The sequence below is a fragment of the Artemia sp. Qi Xiang Cuo genome, chromosome 18 (genome assembly GCF_049724085.1).
Source record: "Artemia sp. Qi Xiang Cuo chromosome 18, ASM4972408v1, whole genome shotgun sequence".
Classification (NCBI taxonomy): Eukaryota; Metazoa; Arthropoda; class Branchiopoda; order Anostraca; family Artemiidae; genus Artemia; species Artemia sp. Qi Xiang Cuo.
In genome coordinates, this window is record NC_142811.1 from 23,657,271 (window position 1) to 23,672,054 (window position 14,784).

Sequence of the window (14,784 nt, forward strand, 5' to 3'; positions counted from 1 at the left end):
TTTGTAACCATATCATAGATGAAATCAATTGGATTATAACTCTTACACTGAATTTTAATCCTTTTTCCATTGCTCTCAACTTGAATATGATCTTGAGCACTTTTCAAGACATAGGCTAGGCGTCGTGTTATTTTTTAAAGCAATTTTTTGGGGCTTAGATTTACAAATTTCAATACAATTGAATCCAATTCCTCCGTCTTTAATTGTTTTCCAGCAGCAGCAGAATCCTGAGGAGATGATTCTTTTTAGGATCAGCAGCAGCAGCAGCAGTGGGCTTCGACCGAGAGGACTTGTGTTTGTCCACTCGGCGAAGTGCATCTTGAAGTAAAAGCAGTTTTTTATCATCCTCAATATTGTCATTGTCAAGGAATTTACTCCGATTGTTCTCAAAGTGTTCGACGGGTGAGAGAGCGAGTTCTATTGGAGTCAATTTATAGGGTTTTGCCATTCTCTCTCTCTTTAGAGAAAACTGTTTACAAGTCCTGCAATTATTGGCAGTAAAAGTGTGAAAAGGCTACCGCCCGCCTGAAGAAGTCGTTTCCTTTTGAAATTCTTTCCTTTCTTTTTAGAGGCCAATGTACGTACAATGGAACGATGTTGCTTTGTCTGTTGCTTAACTACTTCTGGCACTTGAACATTACCCTCGGTCAAATTTAAACAAAGTTCGGATATTAGATTAATGAAATCGTTGTCAATACCGTGTTTGAGTATTGCTTTCCTGAGCGGAGGTTTTGAAGTGCTTAGAACTGTAAACAAATGTCTATTTTCATGTAGTTTCTTCAGTGTCATGATAGCAACTAATAGGTCTTTTTAGTATTCACGGGGAGATATACTGTAATTTCATTATCAAAAATATCTGTGACTGCACGCAGATCCTCAGGTGTATTTTGATTAAGATCCAATAGGATATAGCAGTAGGTTTTATTTGTTGCCTGTTTTTACGCCGAGAGCAGAAATTTGGGGGCGCCTTTATAGATTTTTTTATTGAGAGGTATTGCCGAGCTAGAATCATAGACCACTCTGTACATGATATAGTAGGTGCATTTCAATGCATGTGTTCGCATACATTTGCTCTGATGAAATAGGTTGTGTTGAACCAGAGTAACGGAAATCTGTTCATGATGAGAGCGAACAGTGAACAGTTGTAGCATTTCCTGGGACCATTGTTCAATAGATTCAGCCAGATCGTCAATGATGAACCAAGAGTTTTGCTCAATAATGCTGAAAACGTCAAGTCCCTGTATGAATTGTACCTGCACCAACCCCGTCGTGGCAGCAATTGCTTTTATTTTATCATATGACTCCTGCCAAATACTGTAACAATAGTAGATTTTTTTCGGCTTTTCCACAAACATTTTATCGCAATTTTTTATTATTTTAGTTAAGAGTGTTGTTTTGCCTGACATTGACGGTCCACACAGAAACGATCTGAATTGTGTTTTAAATTGATACATGTTCCCTTCAACAGTTCACCTGGACAACTAACTGTAGACTATGGCTGTCTAATTACTAAATAATTTCCCTACTACTACTCCGTTCAAGAATAATAATTAGAAGAAGAAGAAGAGGAATAATATTTTCTTTTATTATATACATAAAAAAGGTGACAATACTTTTAAAAAAATACTACATTGAAAAAGGCACATTAAACATGAATAAAAAAAAATACACTTTTTTTTTTAATTTATTTATAATAAAAAAAATACAACATTTACATAACCACTAGAAAAAAAACAAACACTTAAATAAATACACTTTTTTTTAATTTATTTATAAAAAAAAAATACAACATTTATTAGACTACTGTGCACACACTTGTGAAATACTATCATACAATTTTACTTACAACATTTTAAATTTTGGGGTCCCCCCCTCCCCCCGGGGGGAGGCGCTGCGGTGGGCGGGGCCGGGAAGTGCCGGGCGCCCGGGGCCCTCTGCGGCGGGCCCGGGCCGGGGGTGTCAGTAAATAGTTGATATTAATCTGTCTTGCACACACACACACACACACACATTGAAAATTGATTGCGATATAGAAAAAAAGAATTTTAAAAACACCCAATTACCCAAAATACCCTTCAACCCACTGTGTACTTTTTTTTTAATGAATTTAATTAAATTTTTCTATACCGAGTGGTTTTCTTTTATATAAAAAATAAGAAAGGTCGTAAATTAAATAATTCTAGGTTTGTATTAACTTAAAAACAACCACAAGCAAAAATAAATTGTCCCATATTTCAGACAAGGCGTTTTTCTAAAATCTAACTGTGTAGTTTTTAAATTGTAAAGAGCGATTCGCCATGACTTTCGCCCTTGGCACTAAACTACGTTCCACACAGTTTCTATACAAATTCATGTCGAAATTATTTTTTAAAAAGTATGTAGGTACCCCCTTGTAAACTTGTTTGATATCCTTGCCGGATGTTTTTACAAAGTATACCTTCAGAATAGGAAGCACACCAATTGATAACAGATCTCTACCCATTTCAGATTTTAGCATTAAAAATTGATTCGGGGTCTTACGTTTCTCAGGCTCTGAGTAGAGGTATTCGTCCCAGTTAGTTTAGTCCATTCGTGAGCTAATGTACTTGCCATTTTCCAAATCATTCAATAGATTTTCAGTTTTGACTTTTAACAGGAGTGAATCAGTGTCCCCGTAGTACGCTTGAACTTGTCCCTCAATCGGCCACTGTACCTTGCATACATTATAATAAAATGACAAAATGAGTTTCTTGGATATTTCAGTTATTGCACTTCCGCCTGCAATATTTTTATTTAATACAATATTTGTTATCTTGCTATGTAGGAGCACCATATTAGAGTCTGTGATTGTGAACGATGTGAAGTTTGGATCCGCAATGATTCGAGCACAATCTTTGGGGTTGGTTAAAATGTAACATCGACTTCTGTGTCATACGCTCTCGCACATTTTACCGAAAGCTGAGTTCAAAATGAGTTTATAGACTTTCTTTTTCAACTTTCATTTTCGCTTGTGAACGCTTACTGACAAAGGTGTCAATAAACGTTTTCATGTAAGGCTTTTGATCAAATTTGAGGGCTCTATGAATCTTTGTGACCTTGAAACCTTTGGACACCATCCATTTCAATAGCACGTGATGAACAACGATTTTCTGCTTCGGGTTGAGGTCGGCAATTAGTTTTTTTTTTGAAGGTACCCAGTGCATACTCCCGTCCTCTACTAAAGATAAATTGTAGGGGCTCAGAGAATCCCTACCCACCGGTCTATTTATGCACGGAAAAACAAAGTCTTTTACCGAGTCATGTCTTTCCATGGGTATTTCATCGTCAATTTCAAAAAATTATCCCTGTGTCCCATTTTCCTCAAAACTGGCAATGTCGGGTAAATTCTAATCACACGGATTATCAAGCCATTTATAATTGCCACAAGGTAAACAGTAGTGAGACATTGCTGATGGGTAAAGAGAATTCATATCCAAAAAAACTGCGTCCGACTTTTCATCGGTGTGCTGTCCACTCGGATCAGTTTTCATGATACGATCCCCGTGAAAAACATTGCCCCTCCTCATTGATCTCTCTTCAAACAGATGCTGATCCACATCGGTGATAGACCTATTTCTTCTTTGCTCATTTTAAGTATCAAGTCCATCACCAAATGAGGAGTGGAAAAATAATAACCTCAATCCAACCAAAATTCCCCATAGATTTTATCTGTATTTTTGCACAAAATGTCCAGAAGAGTGAGTACCTCACTAGCCAAGTATAGTTTACAATAATCCCACCCATTTTGTACACCGGCCCTTTGCCCAAACCCTCTTAGCAATTTCATAGTCGCTAGTGGTGCACTCACTCTCAGTAAGAGAATTGTAAAAAGCTTCAATGGGCGGTAGTGACACCTCATCTAGCCTCGAGCCAGAGTTGTAATAATCATATGGAAATATACCCTTACACGTTAATAAATCATACATTTCATCATCAGGGACGTGCCGTTTAAGGAGGGGGAAGCAATCAAAACTATCACTTTTCTGTACTTGAATCACTTGACTTATACATATGGGGAAGAAGCTGAAAAAATCTAAAAATAGATTTAATTTATGCACGTGTTACCCTTGTCAACTTTTTCCCAAATGAATTCTAGCTGCGGTAGCTTCTCCGAGTATTTTGGTATGATATTATATGAAAAAGAACCATCTATCCATGCGTCATCTACAACTCCTCCCTTGGCAATGCGGGCCAACGCTGGAAGAACAAACTTTAAGTCGTAGTTGGAATTATGTATAAAAACAGGTACGAAATATTGTTGTCTAACGTTTAAATTGCATGACTGGTGTGCTACCCCTCTAAATTTACTCCCCCCCAATGTAAATTCCTTACACAAATGATCGTGGTCTATAAAAATACTCATCCCCCCATTCCCAAACCAAACATAATATTAAAACAAGAAACCCCAACACATTTTACGATATTTAACGGAAACTATGACATCTGGTGATAGGAGCCTAGGATAGTTTGTATAACGAAGGTACAAAATTGTACCGTTTGCTGTTTTGATTAGACTGACCAATGTCGAGCGCATGCAGTCTTCACCGTCACTCAAGATTTCCACTACATCCCACACTTGCATGGTATTATTGGAATCTCGTTGCGCTTGAGCGTGAGCTATGGCTTCATGTATTTTAACATGATTTGAATTTGACGGATCGCACACGTCTGTCAGTTGAGCTTCGCAGTCTAAAGCGATCTCATTGCTCTGCAGGAGCGTGTTTTGGAAATTTTCAAAACGTAAGATCGCTCTATCTCCTTTTACCGTCTCCACAGCCTGGTATCCATGACGTTTAAAGTGTTTCATGTGATGCTTTAAATTTAAATCAGAGCTAAATCTTGACAGACATGTTGGACAGTAATAACGTGCCTCATGTTTCTTACCCTCACTTAGAACCCTACTAATATCCGTAATCGGATTGAAATGACCAATTGAATCGGAGTCTGTGGTTGGGGTGTATCGAAGCCACACCCAATGTTCTACTGATTCAATTGAAGGAGCCTGCACTGGAAATAATACACCCTTCTTATTTGAAAGCTGACCCTCTTCAAATTCTGTTCCATACTGTAACACCGTGACATCAATCTTGAAATGTACATTAGCCCGCTCAAAAATATCTAGTCCTCTTAGTGTCACGTGAAATTGACCATTTAATCAATAAAAATCTACTTCGGGGGACTTTGAACCCTCCCAACCATTAACTGCCATTTTATCCAACTTTTTCTTAGTTGCATCATCGCGCAGAGGTCTGTATGCTGCAATTAAAAATGCATACTTGAAACACTGCAGCCTCGTATCGAAACAGATTCGTTTTATCCCCCTACACCCCTCTAAATCTGAATGATATTTTAATTCAATATTCCCCGCTCCCCCTCGTACAATAAAATCCTTTTTAAACCTACAAATGTTAACATTTAAACTTTCAATAAATAAAACCACAGATCCACTACCCCCCTCGTTATAATTTTCCCACTTAATTTGAATACTATTAGCCCAATTTAGAAAAACCTACCCATAATTTTATAAATGCGGGTGTATTGCCAAAATCTCTGTGTGCAAGTATTTCAAATACATCTCACCCGTACTTTCATTTAAAAAAAATATTTTTAGTGCTATTGATGCTTTTAAACTGACCCCCACTCCCCACACCCCCATTTCTTGTTCAAGAATGGCTCAAATCTTATCACGATATGATTGTGTAATGGCCAGAAGATCGGTTATTATATCCCCCGAGACTAGAGAATTGAAGGGATCGAAGAATTTTGCGCTGTAGAGTAATATGTGATGCAAGGCTGAGTATGAGAGAAAAAAAATCCAGACGAGGGGGTAATGTTGCTGTTGTAGTACTTCTAGTATATATAACATTAAATGGAATGGTGGCAGGTGATAGAGAATTGTCAGTAACACCACCACCACTCCCAGTCTGTTCAATCACATTGGGGGGATGTGGCATGAGGTCTCCTAGTTCATATTCCAAGGTGTTTGGGGATAATTGGTCGAGCCAGCCTGTATTGTCCTGTGATGGAATTTCATTATGAGGACCCGGTTCAGATGCACTAGTAGCATCACCTAAATGTTCACGCATAAGACTATCTGTCCACTCCGGATCCTCAAGCATGTCAATATCACAGCTTAAGTCATCTAGGCTAGCCATTTCCCCAAAAACATCATTAAGGAACCCCCTATGCCACTCCATATTCTCTAGAAGTAGTGTAGCTTCATTACTGAAATCCGCTGGTGGTGACAAAATTGGTCCTGTAAATACACTTGATTCATCACTCAATGGTGTCGGTGGTGGTTCTATGTAATTAATATGTAGAAAAAAAGTTTTATTTTTTATGTAAAATAATCAGTATTTTTATAAAGTTAATAAACTATGTCAATTTTTCATAGTCATAGTCCTACCACCTGAGCAATTAAAAGAAGAAGAAAAAAAAAAGTTACATTGCCATATGTCTTTCATTATAACAACTGAACATGTTAAAAAAAATATATATTGTTTTAGTCATGAAAATGTGGTCTTATTATTAGAAGGGTAAGTTAGAACAAGAGAATGATAAAAAAAACTAATGGTCTTATTCCAAATATTTTTAGACCAAAAGCGCAAAATACGGGTACAATTCTAGTGCTTGACCCTCTTCAATATAACTTTCAATGAAATTTGACCCTTGTTCAACTGACGCGGTATGCTGTATGAACACTTGCTCCTCAGCTTCGGTTAATGGACACGATTCCCATACGTCAGCGGTTGATGGTATAACTCTCTCAACAATCCGAATTTTCCTCTGTCTTTTGGCAACGGTTTTGTTTGAAGTTGTAGATGTAGTTGATCTAGACAAAATAAATTTTTGTAAGAGAGAGAGAAGAACTTTTTTTTCTCCATCCATATCAACAAATAAAGTGTAATTAAAATATTGGATGGTTCTTTTAAAAGCCCCCCCCAGTGAGGACCCATGGAAGCCGGGAGCTTTCTTCGAGGTATGAAGCTCGATACACTGTTGAGTTGGAATATCGGAGATCACAACACTGTTCAAATAGAACAGCCTCAAAATCTTTCTCGAAAACAAGTTTTAAAATGTCCCTAGGGTTTTAATTGACATGGGGTTACCCAGGAGACTGTTAATTAGCAATTCGTTGAAGAAAATATTGAATAATGTTAAAACCTTAGTGCTCTGCGTTTATATATTATATCTATAATACAAGTACTGTTAGATAACCATCCCCTAGAGCTAAAATAATACGTGCGGATTGGAATATAATTCAGGTACAATGAGGGTAGATTTTGATAAGCGTTGGATGTGCACAAAAGCTTACTGCAAAACATACCTCAGTTTAAGAATGGTTGTCATCTGTGAAATAGCAAATTATATGTTTTCATACAGTTCGTTTGTTTAAAGGAAAATTGGATTATTGCATTAGAAAAACGTCTAGGTTAGAAGAGAAGTTACAAGGTAGGGTTTTTTAGAAATGTATGATAAGCTATTTCAGTGTTATAAGCATTCCATTATATATTGCTAATTTGGTTAATGAAAGAAAATGAAATAGAATTATTATAGAATAGTTTAGGAACAAATTTAAGTTTTACTCATCAAAAGCTATGCGCCTGAGAAAATTTACCTTATTTTTGAAAATAGGGAAAGAAAAAATTATGTATATACTTACAAATTCTGACTGGGCTTCTACATCTGAACTCCTTGACAAAACATAAAGGGGGTCAAGCTCATGATCTTCAATAGGCTAGGCTGAGGCATTACGAGAAGCAGTTCATTCTCTTTTCAACTTCCTTCCAGCTTGCGTGGAGCTAACACTGGCGTGAGAGGGCCCTGGTACTATAAGTTGGGTGGTCGTTGGCTGGTCCAGATCGTGTGTAATTCTACCAGCATATTTGATAATTGATAGTCTTGTGGCTTGAATTAATACAGCATTACTCCGTCTTGTTTTATGTACAAATGGTTGTTTATTGCACTTATCATATTCATTGAAAAATAAGGCAAAATTTCTCATTAAAAATACAACTCGACTTTTACCATTTTATTTGATAAATGCTTAAGCGGTCAAGTTTTGCCCTCCTCCTCCTCTTGTTTATTGCTCATTAAGGTGCTCCTATTATTAATTTCATACTGCTAAATGAAAACGAACAGAAATTATAATGTATGTGAGGGGGTTCTCCCCCCAAGTCAATACCTCGCTCTTTACACTATAATTTTTTTTTTAGTGCTTTAAAAAGAGCTATCTATTCTAATTAAAAACGGCCTTTGTGATTCAGGGGGGTTGTGAATCAAAACTTTTTTTTTAGACTTTTAACGTAATGCGTGTGGTAATGACTAAGGGGAGAACCCCCCCCCCCCCCTCATATACGTAATAACATATACGTAATAGAAAAAAAACAATAAAAAAACAAGCGATACAGCTCAATAGTAATCCAAACTTTTAAAAACGGAATTTTGATGTTAATAAATGTATCAAAAGAATGTGTTTATAATACTGATTCTAAATATATAAATTTTATTAAGTTTAGTATTACTCATCAAAGGCTACGAGCCTGAGAAAAATTTACCCGATTTTTTTTTTTCATACAGAGGGGGGAAACATCCCCTACAAGTGAATGAATTTTAATGAAAATCACACCGTCAGATTCAGCGTATCAGAAAACTCTATCTGCAAAAATCTGCAACTTTGTATTTTTTGTCAGAAGAAAAATACACGAATATAGAAGTTAGTTACGTAAGTTAATTTGTAAAGAGATCCATTTAGCAAAAGAAAAGTAAAATTTTTATGCAAATAAAAGCTTCATTAAATAAAAAACGATCAGAAATTAAATAAAAAACAAACAAGTTTTTTAAAACTGAAAGTAAGGAGTGACATTAAAACTTAAAACGAACAGAAATTAGTCCCTATATGAAAGCAACTGTCCCCGCCTCAAAGCCTCGCTCTTTACGCTAAAGCTTGACCTTGTCTCACAACTTAATTTTTTTCAACAATAAAAAACTTTAGGGTAAAGAGCGAATCCTTATGATTTCAAATATATCAGTCTCATCAAGTTTAGCTATACCGGTCAAAAGTTACGCGCCTGAGAAAAATTTGCCTTGTTTTTGAAAAAGGGGGAAACACCCTCTAAAACTCATAGAACTTTAATGAAAATCACACCATCAGAGAACCCTACTATAGAAGTTAAAAGCTCCTATCTGGAGGTTCATTCGAACGGAAATTAAAAGTTCTAATGTCCTTTTTAAGTAACCAAAAAAAAAAATTCCGAATGATAAAAAAAACTGTTTTTCAAAACAATTAAAACTTGTAAACATACCTATGGAGGAGAGATTTTATTTACATAATAGAAAAAAGCGTGCTTTGCCGTTTCTATCGAATATATTCATCATATTCTAAATATTTTGTATTTTTGCAGGGGAGGGGGGGCTATGGCCCTCTGAAATTAGAATTTACTATTAAAATATTTTTCTTTAATATTTTTTTTGGGAAATAAAATAATTAAAATTGTAATCACATTTAAAATTTAAAAATACATTGTTTTAAAAAGATAAAAATATATGGTGTACAATAAACAATGTCTTAAAACATAATGAAAATTGGGATGCAGTGTACGGACATTATATCGGGTTTTTTTTAATTGAGTACATTATAGCTTGGCAAGTTTTTTAAAAAAGCGACCAATCAAGTTATTATAGGAACTAACCACCAAGCTTTCTCTAATCGACTGACACACAAAAAATGAATGTCATAATAGAAAACCCGTCTACCAACCCATGTAGTTCATTGTAATAGGCAAATGGCCCTGGTAAGGCATATTACGCAATCACTCGTGATAGTGCATAGGTGACTGCCCCATGGTAAGTCTTATTACACAATCACCCGTGAAAGTGCATAGGTGACTGACCCGTGGTAAGTCATATTACGCAATCACTCGTGAAATCAGCACCTCTCTTACTACTAAGCTCTTCTTTAGACATTGCACATATACTAGTTCTATTATTTGTGTCAGCACAGTGTTTTTTTGATTTTTCTCTGCCCCGTATCTTAAGCCAAAATTGGAAATTAACATAACTCCCAGTAACTCCCTGAAAGTTTCAAACAGATCCTCAAAGCCATTTACGAGATTTTGTAGGTAATTTGGAAAGTCGTGTATGCATAGTGTCGTTTGAATTATTCTGGTTTGGGTGTCGTTTCCAAAGAGTTCCCTTAAGAAAATACGGAAATCTTGGCCTAGAAAACCACCCCTAAGAGCTCCCAAATAATCAGAAAGCCCCTAACAAAGGTTCTATTACCTGTGCATGCAAAGCTTCAAATCCATCCTCATAGTCATTCCCGAGATATTGCAGATAATTTGGAAAATCGGATGTGCAGTGTTTTTTTTATTTACTCATGCCTGGGGGTCGTTTCCAGAATACACCCTTGAGAAAACGTGGAAATCTTTGCCTAGCGAACGACTCGCAAGAGCTCCCAGCTAATCGGGAAGTCAGTCGCAATGGATAGGCTACATAATTTAAAGCCATTACCATGGGGCTTTCGGGGTAAAGTTGATTCTAAAAGCATACCCTACTTGTTAGACCTTCTGATACTTTTGAACAAATTTAAATGAAGATCTCAAAATTTTGATCCATTATCATGGAGGCTACGGGTGGAGATTCAAAGTGGTAGAAAAAGATACAGAGGAGGGGAGGGAGCTAGCTGCCATAAAATCCTGTTCGGTCCTTAAGAAAAAAGAGCTAGAACTTCCAATTAGAACTTCCAATCCAATCTTAGAACTTCCCCAGATTTTACAAAAACCCCTTAAATGCTACATGATTGAGATACCTTTCCTGGCCCTTAGTTAGGACATGCTGTGGGGGAAATAAATATAATGTTCCTATTTCTTTCTGTATTGTTGTAACCTAAATCTCAATTCTTGAATACATGAGCTTCGAGCCAATCGGAAGAAAATTTTGGGCCCCATTTTTTTTTATGTCATGGGGAGGGGGTACCCGGAATAGTTCTTTGCACATTAAGTTTCTCTTGAACACAGGATTTATGACTGTATCGAGATCTAGGGTTTGTAGTCTGGGCCCTCCTTCCAAAACAAAATGTTGTTGACAAAATGTTTAATCCTGTTGACAGAGCGACTAATCCCTTGAATTTTTTTAGCCTTATCGCAAATAGAACATCAACCAAATATTCTTTTTCCATAACACAGCCTGTGTGTAAACAATTGACAATTTTCATTATTTACGGTCCTGGCCCCAGGGGCTGTAAGGGTTATAACATCCCTGAAGAGATATTTTTCTGGTCTCTTTACGATTCCGAACAAAATGGCGGTCTCAAAATTTCGATCAGGACAAAAGGGCATGGGAGAGGGGCTGGTCGCCCACCAGTCACTTTTGACTCTTGTCAGGCAAAAAGTATGTGCAACTTTTCCGATTAATTAATTTATCACGAGGTCCACATTTTCAAAAGAAAACAAGAAATTGCCCCCTTACTAATTCCTTACAAACAACCGACATAGAAAAAAAGAAGGACAAAAAAAGGTGTCTGCTCCCACAAGACAATTGTAATGATTTCAGATTGCTGCCTATAAAGTTTTGTCATGCAGCTTAAGTTTGGAAAATGGTTCAAATTATTTGGGTTAGATTAATCCAACAATAAGAAACGAGTTCAAATGCTTGCGCTTCGTCACGGTAATGTACTTTCAGGTCTTAGAATATAATCATAGAAGCCTAATATGTCAATTTAAAGTATAATTTATAGACCTGAATATGATTTTACTTCCCAATTCTTGCAGTAGGATTAAATATATGTATAGTACGCAGAATATGGCACAATAATATACGATAACCAGACGCCCGTCACCCAAAATAAGCCTTCTTGTGGAAATTTTCTAAAACACAGTTGAACAAAGCTCCAAGTAGACCCCGGCACCGATGAGGGAAGACAGGCGGCGGCGGGGCCAAAACAGGGCGCCGCCGCCGTGCCGCCGGCGCGATCAATGTTGACCGCAAACATTAATGTTTTCATCAGTCTTTCTTAAATCAAAGCTAAAATTTACAACAGATTCGAGCCTATTAATGAGTTCAAAAATTCACAAGTCGCTGGCTGGCAACTGGTCTTCTTCATTATTCATCAAGAGAAGTAGAAATATGGTAGAAACGAAATGGCTGTGGCGTTTCAGAACCCTTGCATAATACGAGTAGTTGAAGTATCTATTAGCTATGTATTCTTAACATAAATAATTGTCAAAATTAGTAGTTTTTTTTCATCGCGCATTACTGCATATAAAACTTCAAATACCGTATCACAAAATTCGTCAGTTATCTGGGTAAAAACTTTGAACTTAGAAGCTTAATTTTTTCATAATACCCTTTGTCTATATCTGTTTTGTCACCTTCAAAACAGTTGAAATGGGCGACTTTGATATTGATTATTTTTTTGCTCTTTTGGATTCCTAAAAAGCCTTCTTGTATTGAAAACTGGGTTTTAATAACAACTTAAAAAAAATACATTTTAAAGTTTTTTTTGGCTCCTTTATAAAATATATGTCATGTAGGCTAAGGCTGAACTGCTGCTTTTTTATTGCCTTTGGCTGCTCTTTTGGATATTATTCATTTTTTCTTTTGGGGATTTATTTCAAATTATAAACTCATAAATACCTAATATCAGTCAAATTATAAACTGCATCTAAAAGGAGTAAATTTATCCAATTGAAAAATACATGATGAACCCTTCACATGATGAACCCTTTTCAATTACAAAGAAACAAAAAACACTTAATGGTTTATTCGGTATGAAGAAAAATGAAGTGCCAGCAATTATCTTAAGTAAAAAAATGAAAAACTACTCTGTTTTAAATGTAATTAATGGAAATAATATGCAGACCGAAGGGGCTCTTTGAAGGTTGAAATTTTATTCCTAGTTAGTTTCTTATAATCCAAGCAAAATGTTAAGGAGACTTAGTACAACTCAATAAGTATAAGCTTTGATTTCCAAATGCTCACAAAAATTACCAAATTTAAGAAAGTCGCAACAATAAGTCATCTGTTGTCAAAATACTCAAAGACTCCTCTTTGATCCCCACCCAGGCTCAAAGCTTCTGCTATGGTCATATCCATGGAAATCTCCAGAGTTTCTTTTTAAAATAGCTTTCAAGCGTACTTAGGAATATTTAACCTTTTTTGCTTTTCATCAAAGCTTTGAAAAAAGTGTTATAATATTCCAAATGTTACATTTGTGCATATTTTTGGTAATCACTTGTGGGGTGATCGAATTTTTTAAACCACTGTAGATACGAAAGAACGTTGCAACATCTAGTACCCTGAGGTCATAAGACTGTCAACGACGCCTCCTTGAACCTCCCAAATTGAAAGCTTTTATTATGACCTTGCCTTTTAATGTAACTTGGGCACTGGACCAAGGTCACCATTGTCACTCGAGCGCAACGTTAGGCGGGGATGTCGATATCGCTTTCGTCACACCAAATCGTTTTAGTGTTAATCTGCCAGGTACTTATGAATGAATGTTTTCAAAGTAAACCCGTTTCATGAATAAGAAAAAAAAACCGGGTTGGACGCACATGTCCCTTTCCCTTTGGACATAAAACTGTACAAGTGCTGTATCAAGTATAACTCACGAAAATCTTGTTAATTTTTGTCAACTTTTTGGCATCCCTGCTTTCAATAAAAAAAAAAATCAAGGTACTATCACTTAAATATAATAACTCCCTATGCCCCCCTCCCTCTGGATACCATCTTGATAGGATACCGTCTCTGCTTAAAAAAAAAAAAAACTTATTGGCATCCCTGCTTTCAAAAAAAATTCGAGATATTATCATTTAAATATGATAGCTCACTACCCCCCCCCCCCCTCTGGATACCACCTTAGAAAAACAATTTACTTAATAATTAACTAGGTCACTACATGGTTCAAAAAACATGCAAAATAACGTTAAACAGCTTAGTGTTCCTTGAAAAAAAATTGAGGGTATGAGTAAAGGGGTACAAAGACAAAAACAAAAAATTCGAAATTATTAAGATATACCTAAAATTATTGGAAAACTGAGTCATAGATTTGCCGTGGCATTCAATAAGATCCAAAGAATCTAATTAAAAGGGAGCACACACAAAAGCCAAATTAGGCCACTATCCTATGAGAAATCGCAAAATACCCAAGACAATGAACAAGTCCCAATGGGGGGTCCTGTGTCTATCAGAATATTTCAATGGTTTCCCAAGGAATTTAATGTCATTTTCATCTGTCTCGACTTTCAATAAAGAAAATAGTTATTGTTTTGGCATCCTAGCTTTCATTTAAAAAAATAATTTAAATATTATAGCCCCCTACCCCCCCCCCCCTATATGGCAAAATCTAAAATTTTTTTATGAATAATATTTTTGGGGTAACTTCCGTTTCAATCTTTAATTCCCCAACCTTGTACATAGCTTAGTCTATAGCTAAATTTTGTCTCAATAGAAGGTTTTTTTTTTTTTTGGGGGGGGGGGAGAGGAGAGGGGTAAAAACTTTTCAGAAAGAAGATTATATTTTTTATCAGGCGTACGACAGTTGAGTATTAAATATTATGAAAATATTATCTAAAAACAGCAAAAGAAAAAAAAAATCTGCAAACTTACAATTCAGCTGTCGAAACGATCTATCGGCTATCAATTTCAAAATCCAACAGAAGGTTGAAGCTGTAAAGTAGTGAATGCGTTCTATAATTCTATTCAACTTGAAAATAAATTTTTTGACTAAGAATAATGAAAGAAATACCAATTGGAGAACTGCAT